At 40.6% G+C, this 14,955-nt stretch overlaps 1 long non-coding RNA gene across 1 annotated transcript; it reads left to right on the top strand.

The window, feature by feature from the left end:
• The first annotated feature begins 6,679 nt into the window (after nucleotides 1–6,679).
• On the top strand, nucleotides 6,680–8,126 carry LOC121362268. The gene is made up of 3 exons (XR_005956486.1): nucleotides 6,680–6,809; nucleotides 7,323–7,437; nucleotides 8,027–8,126. It is a non-coding gene; the product is annotated as an uncharacterized LOC121362268 (long non-coding RNA).
• Nucleotides 8,127–14,955: the final 6,829 nt, after the last annotated feature.

Here is a 14,955-nt window from a genome sequence, read left to right as displayed (position 1 = left end):
AAGAAGATGATGATGAAGGAGATAAAAAAAATTTAAGTGACCTTCTCAGAGGTGCCTTATCTGAAAGAAATACCATTTTTCAGAAATATCTCATCTCATAAATGAACAGCTTTTCTGACTGAGTGCTTGGTACCTGTAAGCATTCTTAATCTTCAAAGGGTAAAGGATTTTATGAACCTGAAGTAATTAAATATCTACACATCCCATAAAAAAAAGCATTATTGCTTCTACTGTTAGGAACTGGAAAAAAAAAATAGAAGTTAATTTCATGTCCTGGAAGTTGATTTTACAACGTGTAGATCAGATGGGAAATTGAATGGCCACAAAAGTAGAAATTCTGATAGCAAAATAGCTGTATCATGTTGAAATAAAATAAGAAAATCCATTATACTTAGGATTTCCAGTTGACTTTCAAATGGTCAAACAATTAAAATAATAACTCATTTCCCTTTCCTGGTGTGTGTTTGCAATTTGATGCTCAACTTTAGCTGGTATAATTGCAGGCTGCCAATGCAAAAAACAGTCCTGCTCTGCTTCTTCCTACCTCTTCCATCAGAACCGGCAGGTGCTTTTGTGGCATCAAAGCCAGAGACTGAGCAGTCACAGGCAAGCAAGATGATCAGACAAAAAAAACCTAGCATGCTCTCACAGGAAATAAAAAAAAAAAATTTTCCTATTGCATCAGATCACTGAACCCATGTCTAGCTAATCCCTGAGCACAATGGAAAGCAGAAGCAGGAGGGGAATAGCAGAATTCCACTACCATAACTGTAGTGGAATTGAACTACCCTCCATAATAGGACTAATTAATTAATGATCTAACCATTTCTCCCAGTCTTCTGGCAGGTTTTCTTATTCTGAGACGCAAGTCAGCATTTTGCTAAAATCACTTATTTAGGTACATGTTTTTGCCTATTCCAGGCAGAATGGTCATCCATCCACTGCACCCTTGAGGTGAGGTTCATGTCCTATCTCTTGAGGGGTGCTCTGCTGTCCATTGCACAGCCAGCCCAGTTTTGTGCCATGGAGTTTGAGTGCTGCCTCAGTCGTGGCCATGCAAGGTGTGGTCGGTCACAGCACCCAGAAGGCTGCCTCAGTGCTTGCTCTGCCCAGCTGGGCACCTGCACAAGTCAGGGACAAGGACATGCTCAGTGCTGCAAGGTGGGTGCACTCTGTGTAGGTAACAAGGTATTTCCAATGCACCACAGGCTGTTACTGCCCAGTAGAGCTGGGGAACTGCAGACAGTCAAATGTGATTATCAATTGCTAAAGTGCGACAAAACAAGGTAAGCTCCGGCTCAAAATCTCCCTATTCTCTGTTTATTGCTATGTAACGCTGCCTGTAGGCCATGAGAAACTTTCCAGGGCTGGATCAGGTATGCTGCTATTTGAGGAAGGGTGAAAACCAAAAGTTATTTGTGATGAGAAATGCTTAGCAGCCATCCTTTCTATTATTGCTATCTGTAATGCAGCTGAAGTCATGCCTAGTTTTGAAATAGGTCTGCAAGGGATTGATACGTGTGCAGCCGCCTGGTGTGACTTTGTGGTGTGACTGCCCAGTTAAATGCCAGTTATGTGTGTACTAAAGAACCCTGTGCATATCACAAGTACTTAGTATTGCTTTTCCACACTGAGATGTGAAAACAAACACTGAATGTTTTTCTTTTCTTTTTTAAACTTTTATTTATTCCCTTGTTACTCCCAGATGCCTGAAGATTATACAATCAATGCATTTTAAAGTGTGTCAAGAGCTTGTCAGTTTCTAGCACTTTTTTCTGAAATGCTGGCAACTCAAAATATTCCAATTTTTGATGAGACCTGAGGTCTGGCAGGGAAGAAATGTAATGTCTTCTCCCAGAAAATTTTTTGTCATTGTCTTCCTCTCTATCACTGACTTCATTTTCTAATTGTTTTTCACTCATTTCTTGTGAGGCCACAAAAAATAAACTAAAACAAAAAACCAATCTGTCTTCCACTCTTTCTCTTTCACCTTGTTTTACATATGCAATTCAAAAGCTTCTTATCTGAGTGTTCCTTAGCTCTTTTGAGACACAGATGCAATCAGACTTCAATCCAAATTGCAGGTTTTGCAAGTGCACTTTGCTTGTCTCCATTTACAGGGGATAAAGGAGTCTATTATCAGCTCTGCCGTTCACTCCTTGCATCCAGGCAATTACGAAATGCAGGACACAACATTGCTGGCTGTCACTGCACTGGAGGAGGTAACACCAGAGACAAGAACATGTGTAACCTGAAGCCAAATGACTACTGGCAGAGCAGCAGATGGGCACATACTGGCCAGGTCAAAATTCAGTTTGGAAATCAGAAAGCAGTTTCTAACCTGAAAGCTGTTGGGTTATCCTAAAGAAAGGGGGAAAACTTCGAGTGCCCTGTTTTAGGAGGATTGCAAGGAGACTGTTTGTCACAGCCCAGTCTGAGCTCAGTGACCCAAAGGCACATCTCCAGACTTTCAACTCTGCAAGTATATAAAATATGTGAAGAGCAAATAGCCTAATTTAGGCTCCTGTTTTGAATTATGCTTTGAAAGAGCCTCTTTCTTTATGTTCCCACTGTTTCCCAAACTGGAAACCTAAAGAATCATGCTAACTTCTGCCACTGGGTTTAAAATTGTCTATTTTCTGAATGCTGCTAAACTAAGAAAATCAGAATAGGCTGTTCATTTCTGTTAATCAAAAGCTGATTTATTTTTTTTTTCCTTTAAAGAGACCAAATTTTCTCTTCAGGGAAAATCTTAACTAAGTTAGTGTTGGTCTTAATAGAGTAAATTGAGTGTCAGAAGCTGCTGCTTCTCTTTTTAATCTGTAAAGCCACTCAGTTGTCATGAGTCTATCTCATCTTTACACATGAGATTTTTTTTTGCTTCAAATACACTTGCATGTATTTGAAACCATTCAGTGAATATTCATTCATCTTTCTTACAAAAAAAGGAAATGGTCCCATATTATCTAAATGTATTTTCTACAATACCAACAAAAATGTTATATCTGACATAGTTAAAATAAATGTCCACCTATTTTGAGATGCCAGTCATCTTAATACATCCCAATGCTCTGAATTTGTGCCACAGAAGTCTTTGAAACATCAGCGCACACAAGAGTTTTGGTAATCACAATACCCACGGTTTTGGACAATATCCATATGAACAGGAGTGCTTTAACATTTATAAATGCAAAATTTCGCAAATGCATTGAGTTGCAAAACTCTGAATTAGCACATCTGCATTGTGTGGCTCGAGGTAACAGGACTCAAAGGTGATTTGCTCTGAAGGCATCATAAACAAAAAATACCACACATAAGCAAAAGAAGCCTGTCTGTTAAAATCAACATGGTTGAGTAGTCAGGGCAGGAGGAGGCAGGGATGGGGCAGAGGAGGCTCCAGGTCTCCAAATTTGAGCCTGTTTTCCAAATCATGTCAGGTGTGAGCCAGTTCAGGAGGTGGAAGCTGGTACCATGTGAAAAGCGGGGGAAGTGCTGCAGACCCTCACTTATCCCTAGTACAGCAGAGATGTGTTTATCACCACAAAGCAGATGTACCACCCCCACTGAGAAAGACCTCTGCCTTTTTTCAATTAATTCTTTTAGAAAAAAATGCAGAAATTATGGATTTTAGATATATTTTTTTTTCCCAACAGTTGGAGTTACATGTCACAGCATCATTTTGAACCATAAAAATTATAAAACTACCATCTCTGGGTTTTTTCCCTCTTCTGCCTTGTGCATGTTGTTTTCCTTTTTGTTTGTTTGGTTTGGTTTGTGGATTTTTCTTCATCTTGTTCTTCTAGTTTTCCGCTTCTCATTTCTGCTTTGATTCTCCTTATATTGCTCCCTCTTGCAAGCAATTTTTGCTTTATTGGAAGCAATATCAGACCTATTACAGAGCTGCAGGGCTTGCATTAACTTTAGGATTGCTTCACACCACTTTGGGTAGGAAACTGAGGGACAGTTTCCCACTATGTCTTTGTTTGTACGCCCCATCTATTATCTCTAGTTATTGTCTTTGACAAGAACATCCACAAACACCCGAAGTTTATGTCCAAAAAGGAGACAGAGTCCTGTAACTTTATTTAAATAAAGGGACAAAGTCCCCTGGGGTCACACACCTGCGGGGTTTTCTCTCTTGAGGTTCCGGAGGCTGCAGCCTCCTTTTATCCCAAAGTCCCAGCTGCATGTTGCCCTCTTCCTTTCCCCATTGCTGAGGTACTTTGCCTTACTTTTACATTGCTGAGGGTACAGCCTTCCTGAACTGCCTACCACATATTCCCCCCTTGAACCTACTATTTTACCCCAAAGTTTAGAAGTTCAGGATTGTGCAGTCCCACTTGGTTGTTTCAGGAGTCAAGCTGCAGAGGCTCTGTAATGAACCTGCTGCCCACAGTCAGCAGAGGCATTAAGACCCATTTTGAAGATGTTAACACCCATACTTTCACCCATCAATTTATAAAGACATTGGCTTACATCTCATCTTATCTAGCACATGAATAATCACAGGGATACACAGTTCAAAGGTTAGGAGTTGTCACTTGATTTTGTTTTTGTACAGGACCTCCTGCAACAGAGTCCAACAACAAACTCCTAGGTACTGTTGCACTATAAACAATGCATTTTTTAATGTGTTTTTTAAACTGGATAACATGTAAGTTTGAAAATTGCAAATCAGGAAAAGAAGGTTTCTGTAAGAGTGAAAATCCATAACTTTTCCAGCTTTTAGCCCTGCAGACCTGATGATTTTCATAGTGATAATGTTCTTGTGTTGATCCACATTCAGTGGAGATGCCTTCAGAAGGCATCCCATACTATAAACTCCCAGTGGCCTCTGGAGACATGTGCAGTGATGATCTCATACAGAATTTATATTTATTTGCACTTGCCTTATTTTCTAAAACAGCAATGTTGAGAAGGGAGAAGTGGAATGAGGCCTGAAGCATTGAGCCACACCCTAGCACAGTATTTTTGCATTTGACTTGCATTTTTACATGAGTATAAAGAGATTCATGAAGCTGCAATCTGGAGCAGAGTCTGGCCCATCTGTTTAAGAGACAGTATAAATCCATCTTTTCACTCTGCCCCACAGTACACATGCAAGAATACTTGCATGAGAAGTTAAAAAATGCAGAATACATTAACACAATCCAGAAACACTTCCCACTACAGAAACCTCTGAAAGGCACTGGCAAGGACATTTTTTTTGGCTTACATCAAATATCACTTGATTCATAGTTACTCCAAATGGTGATGATTTCAGTATGGTGATTCCAAGGCCATGACTGATTTTAGTACATGAGCATGGTGATTCCCTTTCTGAACACTGACACCATTTAACAAAGCATAGGGATTTTTGTTCTGATGAAACCAAATCTTGCTTAAATGTTACAGACCTCATTTCTGGTTTTATGATACGTGCATTAAAATGCCCTTCTGATTTCCTGGTCACCAAAGCAGTAAGAAATCAGACATTCTCTCCAGGTAGTCCACAACTTTGCTGAAAACTCTGCTCACAGAAAATGAAAACAACTTTCATTGTGTGCTGAATACCTCTTGAAAGGGCACTTTCAGATTTTAATATTATTTGGAATGATTTGGAATTAATGTAACACTTATCCATTCCAGAGAGAAAACCTCTTGTCTCCTCAAATTTGCACAGTAGTCAAGGCAGTATCAACATCTCTTCGAGGAGGTACCAACACAGCAATGCTTCCAAAATAGCACCAATACTCATTGTGCCAGAGCTCTAGGACTTGCAGCCTGAGGTGTCACCATCTTGAAGTTCTGCTCAACATCAGCCTCAAGCCAGCACAGGGGGCATGCACGGAGGACACGGGGGCTGGCCCGGGCACAGGGCTTGCAGTCACCCTGCTCAGCTCTGCAGCAACTGAAGGATGCCCTTTTGCCTCTGCTCCCATGATCTTACTGCAGTTATCTAATCTTGCTTTTAAAGAAGGTATCTGTCATTTACCAGCACAGCACAAATGCAGGAATGGCCAAACTTTTCTAGACAATGTAGAAAAGTTGAATGTCCCCAGAAGATGACCAGGCTACCTCATGGTCCTAATTCAAGGCAATGGCTGGTTCATATCCAAACAGTGTAATTTCTCACTTAAATTAACGTAATGCCTGAGAGGGTGTATTTCAGAAACAGCTATTTGAAGGTTTGTTTGGGTTTTTCTCACTGAGTTTTGCACTGCTTTGATGCCATAGTTTTTGGATAAGACAATTTTAAAGAACAGTCCAGCTCTGCTCAGGAGTTACATGTATACAAGGAAGCACTTGATTGCTAAACATATTTATATTCACCACCTCAGGGCGATACTTGCATTCTCATTTGCATAAGGATGCACCCATGCCTCTTGCAGTTGTGACCCAAAGTCCTTGCTGTGTGTGGGAGAAGTGAGTTTCTGTAGCAAGGAAGCAAGGAGAGAGGTTGTGTTGTCTCCTGCAAACTTCTGCTGAAATCTCAGTAGCTTCTAAGTGTTGTTTCCGCTTGGACTAAGTTGGCTTCTCTTTGCTCTCTCTTCCTTCCCAAATGTATCAGACAAAATAAATCTTAGGAGAGATTTCTCTGCTTTCTGCTTGAATACTATGATCTCCTCAACATTCTTCGGGTAGAGATTAAAATCTGACAATAGGTTCCTGCAGGAGCAGGAGACCATGTCCATGCACAGGGAAGCTTGTCTTTCTGAGCCACAGCATGGACAGGGAGATTGCAGGCTTTGATGGACAGCACTTGGGGATTTCTCTTCCACTCCTTGAAAAAGATGTCCAAAATATGTAGGATCATGGAACAATTCAAGGTGGGTAAGGCTTTGTGCATCTCCACTCCCAACAGCCTGGCCAAAGCAAAATTGTCTCTGAATGTCAGGTTGCTCAGGGCTTGAGGAAGTTGGGTCTTAAAAACCTGCGAGGACAGGGTGTTCACAAACTCTGGGCCCCTGTCCCACTGCCTGACTGCCCTCTTGGTGAAAAAAACTGTTCCTAATCTCCAGTCTGAATATTGTCTGTCATGCACCCATATGGTGACCTTGGCTCTGTTTTCCTGAGGACGCCACAGGAAAAGGTTTGCCCAATGCCTTTCTGCGATGCTGTAAGGGGCAATGAAACCATTCTACTTAGCCCCCTGCAAAGGCATGGGGCATGCGATTCCTGCCTGATTTAGCACTGCAGTGATCTCTTTACCCTATATACATGGGACAGAGGCAGATTGAATGCAGAAAGAGACTGTAGGAAGGCCTGTGAGTTTTAAGCAAATTGCCTGAGGTTATGGAAAAGCAATCAGGTCTCTTTCACTTTTGTCATTTTGTGGACAGGAGAGTGCTTTCTCCAGTGCTGGGAATGGAAACAGCAGGCACCTGAACTTCCTGCACTGCTCTCCAGAAAAGTGTCCATCTGGCCTCTGAACCACAGCTCTCTGGAGGTTTTCTGGTGGGTCCTGTCAGGCTAGGGGGATTACCCTGTGTGTGATGCCTTGCTTTTTGGTTGGTCTGAGGTTTTGGGGTGGAGGGGACATTGTAAGTTCTGTGCTGCAAGGATTTTTCCCTTGACAGACTGCAGTTTTTTGTGGATAAGAATAGAAGGGTTAAACCTCCATGTGATACAGATGTAAAGCAAAGAAAGAAACCCCAGCTGGGAGGTTAGTACTGAGATTAGCAATGTTGATGCAGCAGTTTTGCAAACCCTCAGCTTGGGTGATATTTCAGCTACAAGGCTGTCCTCTCTCATTCACAGGAGAGAAAAAGTGCAGTCCCAGCTTCGGGATCTACAAAGACTCTTTTATAGTGGAAGGCAGTGAATCTGGCTGTGTGCTTCATTTTTACAAAAATAAATTATACTTCTGTCCAATGAAATGCCACATCAAGTGATCTTATCTCCTCTTTGCTTCAGTAAGGCCAAAGGAATCAGCCTTCTCTTTCCATGTGAAATTCATTGCTGTCATGCTCATTCTTGTTTGCTACTTTTTTCTCTACCTCCAGAGTTTGTCTACCTCTCTCACTTAGATCCTCTTCTCTTCCAGGCAACCACCTTCTTGCCCATGGGAGAACTGCTGGACACAGACTGCAAAGAGCCTTCATTGCTGAGTGTGTAATGAAAGCAAGTGCTACTGCAAACTGGAGGTTAGCATAGGTACCCAAAAATATGGTTTGTGCGTGTGTGTGATGTATTAGAGCATTTAAACAATCAGGATTACTTTTACAATCCTATGATTGCTCCTTGCCTAGTTGGAAGTATTTGTTAATCATTGGCATTAAAAGCTAAAGTCTGTGAAACCCAGCATGTGCTTTCATTTTAGGAAGATCATAAGGAAATTTTTTAGCCAATTGGGCACATACTTATTGAGCAAGATCTTGTCTAGAAAAACATCCATATTCCAAACTAAGGGCTTTCTCATGACTAATTTTGCAATATATTTATTTTTGTTCTCCAGGATGGCATTCACTTCAGTGTTTCCACTACACTTATTTTGCAGTTGCTAGCTTTGGCCTCAGTTTTGTTTTTAAGGAAGCATGAAAAAAACAAAATCAGAAGACATGTACGTGTGTTATCAACACTAGATCAACTTCTTCTTTATCAGTCATCTACGGTTTTGCTGGCTACTAGCTTACAGTTGAGGCTTTGGGGTGTTGATTAGGTTGCATCCTCTGCCTAGAGTGCCCATGCAGAGAGCTCACTACGTGTCCAGGACAGAGTCACCAGAGTCCAGGTCAGACTGGTTTCATGATGCACAAAATGAAGAAAAGCAGGAAATTCCGTAAGCGCAGAACAAGAATGACCAGTACTTTGTTTTTAGACACAGCCCTCAAAGAAGTTTGAAGATTGATTATTAATATCTTGTCAGAATCTGGATGCTGCAGGCAAACTGATATGCCCAGATATCTCATTACATAAAGAGACATTTGGGACAAATAACAGGTGGGAGAAGAAAGGAAGAAGGTATGACTTAGTGCTCTGATGAATGTCACTGGGGTCACTGTTGCTGTTTGAGCTGAGTTGGCAGGGCAAGCATGTATGATACACATGCCCAGCACACACAGAGCACAGGCTGGCTCCACCACAGCCTGACATATGAGTTCAGGCTGAGGCTGGAGGGTAAGGGTTGGGTTAGCCAGGACAGAAGGTTTGACACAAGCAACAAGGAAAGTGTAGTGCGCAGATAATCCAACTGCATATTAAAACTTGCAGCTCAAGGAATGCCCTGAGATAGATGTGAACCCAAACATGTTTCTATGGATTTAATGTTCAATATAATGGCTCTTCTCAAGAAAGAAGTGCATATGAGAGATTTGTTTCCCTAAAGCAGTCAATAAAAATGCTATGCATTTTTTTTTCTCCTTAAAATATTGCATAGCACAAAAATGCTGAAGTGGTACTGAGTGATAGTTGATATCTGAATTTCCAGGCACATTGCTAAGCAGCCTTTGAGAAGCACACTGATATTTATGTGAGCAGAGAATTCCCCATGGCTCCGTCTGAAGAGTTGCTCACCTGGGCTGAGCCCTCCTGTTGCTCCCCGCTTTGCAAGGAAAGCCTGGCACAAATAACACAAAAACAGAGAGCAGTGCCAAGCTGCTCCAATGTCTTGGGCAAAGTAGAGTGCATGGGGTTTAAAATACCATTTGGTGGTCATGGAGAGAGCTGCTGCTGAAACTGCAACAATTCATCCAGTGGCACTTGCTTCTTTTGTGGTCTTGGCTTATCAAAAGCAGCTGTAGTTACCCAGCAGCCAGACTGGACAAAGTCTATTAGGTTAAGGCAAAGTTAATATTTGCAATGTGTGGGGAAGAACAGAGGCTTGGAATCACGCATTAACACACATTAACATTAAGAATAAGCCTGAAGGTGGCCCTCCTCTGCGCTTGCTCCAACAGGTTGATGTCCTTTCTGTGCTGGGGAAGTCACTGGTTTTATTTCAAAAAATCAGAATGAACACAGGTTTTGTTAAAGAATGAGCTGCCAGCCAAGATTATAATGACAAAGTGATTTAGTTTTAAGATAAACTGTGCAGTGATATAGCACAGAGAATCATTTTTGAAAAACAATTTGGAGTAACACCTCAGAGGATTTCATCCTCCTGTGGAGTGCTCTGCCAATTCACATTCACAATAATGAGAGCTACACAAACACCTGCCATGTGTTTAGTCCATGGAAACTTCATGTATAGTGAAGTCATCCTAGTTTGGATGGGTGGAGGAAGTGGCAGAAAGATGTCTGTCTAAGCCACAAACTCCTCATGTGACCTTGTACAACTCATATGTAATTGTGCAAGTTCACCATTGGTGGAGCTGGACCGTGCTTTAACATTTTAATTCATCAAGGGAGAAACTAAAAATATTCTTATAGGTGGTCCCAAACTGGGAGAAATTATAGAGGAATGTGATCTTTGCCTGTTACTTGAGAACCAAATTTTCCACAAGGATTTATCAAAAGCATAGTGACACTGCTGGAGCTGAAGGCATTACCTCTGCCTCACAGACACAATACCAAGCATTTAATGTGAAAGCTGAATGGCCAAGCTGCAGGCATTCGTGGCATCTCTACTAGCCAGCTCTGCTCAATACTGTTCATGGATTTTCCTGACCTGTTGCCTATTTGTTTTTCAAGGAGCACTTGGCTGTCTTCTGCCAGTGATAGCATAAAAGGTAATGAAATATGTTCATTCACCAGTGCTTCAGGCAAATACACAAGCTTAGCTGCAAATAAAGTGTTTCTTGGAACCTGATGACTGCCTTCATGTACATTGATGATAGTTGCTGTGTAATAATAGAAACCAGAGAAGGGAACGTTTGAAATAAAAGAAAATAAAGAGGAAAGGTTTGTCAAAGTAGCTTTGCAAAATGAGGGCTCAGTAATGAACTAGGAAAATAGGAAGGGGAGCTGAAATCAGAGAGAAAATGTAATAAATATTTTAGTATTCCTTTTTCAGATAGTTTTGTAGATTTGTCCAAGAAAAAAAAAAAAAAAGTGATTCATGCATCCTACAAAACTCTATATTTACGAGTAGTAGAACTAATTACATGAAATATTGCTGCTCAATATAAAATACTTCAAAATAGGCAAAGGCAATAAGATAACTAACAGCCAGGTTTCAGGGAAGATCTCTGAGCTGAGGCTTTGAAACCACAGCTTAATGCCGTGTGACTGACTTGAGGAGGATGATTAACTCTTGATTCATGGTTCTGGGGACAGCAGCCAGCAGCCACTTCCTCTGGAACAGTGCTGATGTGCTGTGCACTGCTTCGAGCAGAAAGTGCTCATTACATGCTTTCACAGAAATGTTGCAAGTGCTTTCTACTGCCGCTGGCACTGGTCTTGCTCATAAACTCACATGGAGCAGCTTCTTTCTTATGCTTATTGCAAGACACAAAACTTGTGTTGCACTGCTGGCAGGTGGTGGCTTGCCTGCTCTAGATAATTTACTGCCTTTAATTTTGATGAACAACCATTTCCTAAAGAGAAGATGATATCTCTACTTTTTTTTTTTTTTTTTTTTTTTCACCAGTGCAGCATTACTGACAACATGATTGATGCCAGGTTGTAGGATGCTATAGGCTTGTGTGCTTGAGTAAGGTATGTAGGTTTGTTCAATAAAGCACCATGAAAAGGTTAAAAATTCACTGTAGTGCAGGACAAATATAAGAAGGCATGAAAAATGAAGGAATAACCAACCTGCAGGAACTAAGAGCCATGACCCAAGAAGAAAGAACAGGAGAACACTGTAAATCAAACTATAAAACTAAAGAACAACTTTGCTTGAACTTTGTGTTCATTGGCTCAGTAAAGCACCCACTGATAAGCTGTCATTGCCCCTTATTCACATAAGCTCCTTCCTCTTAGAGCATGCACAGTAAAATCAGTGTCTACTGTATCTTTATATTTAAATGGAGACCAGAGAAAGAAAAGCCAATGACTGTATAATTAAGTTGTTACATATACAGGAGATTAATTTTTTTAATTGCGGAAATGTATAAAAATGAGCACTTAGCATGCTGAAGATGTGCCAACTTTGTGGCTTCATCACCTACCACCCATCTCTGCACAGATATTAAATGAGTTCAAATATCTCAACTCTATGTGTGGGATGGCTTCTTATGCAGTGGGAAAAAGAACCCATGCTTGGGAATACAGGTTTGTAAAGCACATTCCTGTCCTTTGTCAGTGGAAAAGAAACCATCAGATGGGAACTCAGATCCTAGAATTCAGAGCTCTTTTTTGACTGTCATCAACATCTGATCACCTTGAGTCCATAAATAAAACTGTACTGCTAACTCATTCACCTGTTACTAACTCATCTTCACACTGTTTCGATTTGGCTTTCTGTGTTGCACATATTTCATGGGGACATCTAGTTGGAATGGCACAAAAAGAAACCAAAGAGGGAAGTTAGCCAGCAGTGCACACCATATAGGTCCAGTGCTTCAGCTGGCTTTTTCATGTTCCTTGTTTAGCTTCACAGATCTACTCTTAAGAGTCTAAAGATGGGTGGGATGGATGTTCATTACCCTGTGGGGCTGTGTCTTTCATTTTCTAGGGTGTTTTCAAATTGTTCCATCAAGGAGCTTTTTGCTTATCACTGAACACTGCAAATGGTGCTAATAAATACAGGATGTTCCCCCCTCCACCCCTGTTCAGAGTTATTCCAAGGATTATTCCAGGGGAATTTCTAGGGCACATCTTTCTGATGTCCTTAGTACAGCACCAGTTATTTAAGATAAGGAAGTAGGCCAAAGGCTCTTTAGCAGCCTGTGTTGCTGATGCAGAGTTGTTACAGGAATTGTGTTGCCAAACCATGAACAGCATAGGCCTGATTTCTTAGTTATTATTATTGAACCTACTACCACTGGATGAGATGGAAAAACATTTCACTCAATCATACTTCTGCTAAATCAAACTGAAAGCTCATTTGGAGGATTTTAAATTTTTTTAAAAAATAATTTAGTCTGGGAAAGACATGCAGTTCATGGTATTAGTGATGTGGTGGAAAGAAACCACTCAGAATATACTGATACAAAATTTCTCTATCAGTATTTTAGGACAAAATAAAGTTGAAATAATTTCCTTACTTTGAAGCCTGGGGCTGTGCTGGTTATCTGATAATAGGAGTCTCAGAGCTGTCTTCACATGACCTGCAACCGCAATTCAGAGGGAGGAGGAGCAGGGAAGTGACACACAATGAAAGAACAAGACAAGTCCCAATCAGTGGTTTCAAGGTCAAATTTTAAGTGATCTTATTGTTCACTCATGTTTCTTTTTTTACCAGTTTCCATCATGTGTTTTTGTCAGTTCTAAATCTTGCTCCTAAGAAGGACAAAGTGCTGATAAAATCTAATCTTCTGATGTCAGACAGCTTCATGACTTTGCATCAGACTCTGTCTCATATCTAAAGATCAACACTAGCTTTTTTCAATAAAAATGTCCCTGGTAAGGTGGGCAGCCTAGGTCCCAGTCTGAGGCTTAGCTGAACAGACCATGAGAAACCGTGGGGTGTAACAAGTAGCAGTCAGAGGAGATGGCAAAAACCATGGGTAACACTATGAAGGATTTTTAAAAATTTGATTAAAAATCAAATTTTACAGGTGTTTAAGGGGGAATTGTGTGAAAAGCAGCCAGATCCCACTGGTATCTGTAGAGAGGTACTGGGGACCTCTGGGAGCTGAGGTGGCAAGGTCTAGGAAACACTTTCAAGCAGTGTCTTATATTTCAAGCAGTGGCTGAAATGAGAGATAACAGCATCACAGATACCAAATTTGGGTACAAAGGTAACAGAAATGGGATTGAGATAGAAAAGTAACACGTGGTGTTGTTTATTTGGGAGAACTGGGAGCTAGAAAAAGGGAGATGAAAATGGGCTGGAAAAGAACAAGCTTGAGAAAATGGGGAGAAGAGAGAACAAAAGGAGTTTGTTATGTGTAAGAAACTGGCTGGTTAACAGCTTGGGCTGTTAACCCTTTGCCCCATCTTGCAGGTTACCCCATCTTGTTAAAATCTGTTTCAATTTTCTGTGTGAATTCACTTTCAGTTCTGTGTGTGAGGTGTTGGAACGCACAAGAGGTCTTGTCGAGTTCTAAAGAAAGTGAAGATGTGAGCCTAAATAAAAGGAGGTGAGACAGAGAAGTAAAGACCTATAACCTGCTGCCAGAGGGCAGCTTCTGGTGCACATGGACTTTATATTACAATGAGGCAGAGGGAGCCAGGGAGCATGGATCATTCACCTTGTTTTCTGGAACTGAGTAGTCACTGACTCCATTTTGAGTCCCTAAGGAATAATTTACTACACCCCCAGTCAACTAAGATTCCAATTTTTAATTCTACCTATTCTTCAAAGTCCAACCACTTCTGACAATATCTGTTTTTTTGGGAAGGTCAGCAGTTTCCCATGCTTCTTTCAATTCTGATCCAACAAATAACTTTTGCAAGTCACTGGGATCTAGGAAGCTGACTGATTTACAAAGTAGATGAGCTTTCAGGACAATTAAACAAAAACCCAAAAAAAAACCAAACAAAAACCACCAAACACTGGATGCAGAACAAAGTATTTTTAAAGAAGAAAGGATCTCAGTTTGAGATTAAATACTTTTTTAGACAAATTCAATAATCTATTTTATTACACGATGTTCATTTAATTTATTTTCTTTTTTTTTTTTTTTCCTCTGGAATAGTCAGTTTTAAATCTGGCCTTGAGAGAGCAAAAGAAAAGCACAGAGGAAAACATGAAATATCACAGATAAACTCTATGAGGACACAGGGCTTCTATCCTAAGTAATTTTTTTTTCCAGGACAATATCTCACTCTTTATTATAGAAAAGAAGCCTATAGCTAAAGCAAATGACATAGGTTTAAATATCAACTATTTTTTTCCTCCACAAGTTAATGTCATCAAAGGTCTTAAATATGCCTGTTTCAAATGTGCAGAAACAAACTATCAGAGACTAGTGTATACTAGTCTTC

This window comes from Pyrgilauda ruficollis, unplaced genomic scaffold, assembly GCF_017590135.1.
Source record: "Pyrgilauda ruficollis isolate IOZ18807 unplaced genomic scaffold, ASM1759013v1 scaffold60, whole genome shotgun sequence".
NCBI classification, from domain to species: Eukaryota; Metazoa; Chordata; class Aves; order Passeriformes; family Passeridae; genus Pyrgilauda; species Pyrgilauda ruficollis.
The sequence above is the reverse complement of the archived record's forward strand: the minus strand, read 5'-3'. Positions and strand labels throughout refer to the sequence as shown.